This window comes from Ziziphus jujuba, chromosome 6 (genome assembly GCF_031755915.1).
Source record: "Ziziphus jujuba cultivar Dongzao chromosome 6, ASM3175591v1".
NCBI lineage: Eukaryota > Viridiplantae > Streptophyta > Magnoliopsida > Rosales > Rhamnaceae > Ziziphus > Ziziphus jujuba.
In genome coordinates, this window is record NC_083384.1 from 20,499,890 (window position 1) to 20,502,914 (window position 3,025).

Genomic DNA, 3,025 nt, shown 5'->3' on the forward strand with positions numbered 1-3,025 from the left:
TTTAGCTAAGTGTACAAGCCCCTGACTTGCATTGCATAGTTTGGAGCTCGTTTGTGGCCTAAGAGTGGCATTTTCTGGTTCTTTACTTCATGGCTTAATCTTTAAGTGAGCATGTGATCTGCATGTGCTTATCTTAAGTGTAGCCATGTGATTAAGATTAAAGGGTGGCTATTGAGTCTTGCTAGGGTAAGGATTAGAGTGACTTTCAAGGAAAGTATATATATTGTAGCCATAAGAGGTAAACAAGAAGAGTAGGAGGAGGGAAGTAGAGAGAAAGAGAAATGGTTTTTAGAGAGAGGTGCTCTATGGAGTTGGGGGAATCTTGAAAAGCCTAAGGCTTTGGGTTTAAGCTTGGAGGAGTCACCAATTTCCTAAGGTATCTTGCTTCTCTTTATTTTTTCTTTTCTTAACTTTAAATTGTTGTTTGTACCAATATGTTTTATCTAAGATAAAAAAGAAAGTATAAGGAAAAATACCCCACATGGATTAGGAGAAAAAAAATCAATTGGATTTTCGAACTATAAGTTTTTCAATTATCCCACATCAAAAAAGTAAGAGATTTATGGGTGACTTCTTTTATTACATATTGAAGCCTCATTTGCTCATTGAAGCACACCTCAATTTCTACTATATCTTTTCATAATAGAAATTTCTCATCTTCAATTCTAATTTTCAATATGGAACAGGCCTTTTGACCACTTATTGTTTAATTTTTATTTAGTGTTGGCACTAAGGCCACTCATTATTTCATCTTAGCCAATTAATTTTGTGCTAGTCTTTAGACCACTATTTTATTGGCTTTAATTACTATTATTACTATTATTGTTATTATCATTATTGGCATTCTTATTTATTTTTTCTTAGTTGATTACAATTCTTTAATCATTAAGGCATTGAAATATTCTCAATTGTTTGTTCTCTGTAATTAAATCCAATCATTCTATTTTATTTTATTTTTTACAATTGTTATTATTATTATTATCATTATTATTATTACTTTCTTTATTTCCTTCAATCTAGAAGGTAGCATGCTCATACAATCAGAGACGCCAGGTGTTGGATTTTTTTACCAACGTTATTTTTTTAGCATGCTCAGTGGGACCCACCAACTAAAAAGCTAAGATGATTTCAAATGATGATAAAGTCATTCAAGATATTTTACATTAGATGAGTAACGATGTAAAAGAGCACAACAAAAAGATGGCAGTATCATTCAAATTCATTCACCAACAGTTGCAAGCCAATTTATGATCAAAACATTATCAAGTACAAACCTCTAAGGTCACCTCTATACTGATATTGGCCCCTCATGCCACATCTATCCATTTGCAGGATTCGTAGGCAACATTGATATCTACAAAAGTGCTAGCCTACAAGGCTGACTCTGCCTCGATGCTAGCCAATCAGACCATATTAACCCCGATGCTAGCCCTCAAGCTGCATTAGCACCTGTAGGAGTGCTAATCTCCAAGGTTGCCTCTGTCCCGATGCTGGCCAATCAGGCCGTATAAACCTTGATGCCACCCCCAAAGTTGCAATGGCACCTATAGGAGTGCTGGGCTCCAAGACCACTTCTGCCCCAAAACTGGCTCCACAGGCCGTATCTGCCATGATGGTGACCCCATAGGTTCCATCCATCCAGTTGCAGGAACTTCAGATCTTATTGACACCTATAGAAGTTCTGGCCTCTAAGGCTGCCTCTGCCCCAATGCTGGTCTATCAGGTCGTATCAACTCCGAGGCTAGCCCTCCAAGCTGCATACATCTAGCTATAAAAACCTAGGCCGCATCGACACCTACAGGAATGCTAGCCTCCAAGGACGCTTCTGCCCTGAAATAGGCTTTCCAAGCTAGTTCCATTCTGATGCAGGCCACTCAAGTTGTATCAACACCTATTGGAATGCCGGCCTTTAAGGTTGCATCCATCCCGGCAGCACCTTCGGTCATATCTAACATGGTGCTAGCCGCTCGAGCCGTATCCAAAATGATAATGACTCCACGGACTACATCTACTAGAGTGTAGGCCTTTATGATCGCGCCAATAATGATGAAACAAGTTGAAGGCATAGAAAAGAAGAAACAACCATATATTCCTCCACCAACAAGAAATGGAATTCAGGCTGGGGGACAATTGTTTATAGACCAAGGCCGTAACTAAAAGTATTGTCGATATGGAGTCCCTTTGTCATATCAGGCCAGTACCAACAATCTTAGGTGTAGGAATGGACATTATAACCTTCAGAACAACCAAAGTTTGGACAGCCAAAGATCAGGAATAATATGAATAAAGGCTTGAGCATGGATTTAGGAGCTGTTGAGAAAGTCATTTTAAAGATGAGTGGTTGTACGACTATAATGCAAGATCCAAAAGGGTTATGGTCTGAATAGAAAACCAAATGCCATAGATTAAGACAATGAAGACCAACATGATCATGCTGATGACTATCATAGGGTACTAGTACGGAGAGCTAAGATCCAAAAATTGAAAAATTATATGTTTCATCAAATTATTCTAATTTAATGAAACATGGGGAGGCAATGTTTGTATCAATATTTTCGGTCTAAGATAATAAGAAAGTATAAGGAAAAATATCTCACATAGATTAGGAGAAACAAAATCAATTGGATTTTAGAACTATAAGTTTTTCAATTATCCCACATCGAAAAAGTTAGAGATTTATGGGTGACTTCTTTTACTACATATTGAAGCCTCATTTGCTCATTAAAGTACACCTCAATTTCCACAACATCTCTTCATAATAGAAAACTTTTCTCATCTTTGATTTTAGTTTTCAAAATAGAATAGGCCTTCTGAATGCTTATTATTTAATTTTTATTTAGTGTGCCTTTAAGCCATAATTTAATTTTAGCCATATAATTTTGTGCTAGTTTAGCCTTCTATTTTATTGGCTTTAATTATTATTATTAATATTATTGTTATTATCATTATTGGCATTTCTATTTATTTTTTCTGAATTGATTAGAGTTCTTTAATCATTAAGGTATTAGAATCTTTTTAATTGTTT

At 36.0% G+C, this 3,025-nt stretch overlaps 1 long non-coding RNA gene across 1 annotated transcript; it reads left to right on the forward strand.

Annotated features, from left to right (window-relative positions):
- On the forward strand, positions 1 to 2,729 carry LOC112493355 (uncharacterized). The gene is made up of 2 exons (XR_007237839.2): positions 1 to 376; positions 1,333 to 2,729. It is a non-coding gene; the product is annotated as an uncharacterized LOC112493355 (long non-coding RNA).
- Positions 2,730 to 3,025: the final 296 nt, after the last annotated feature.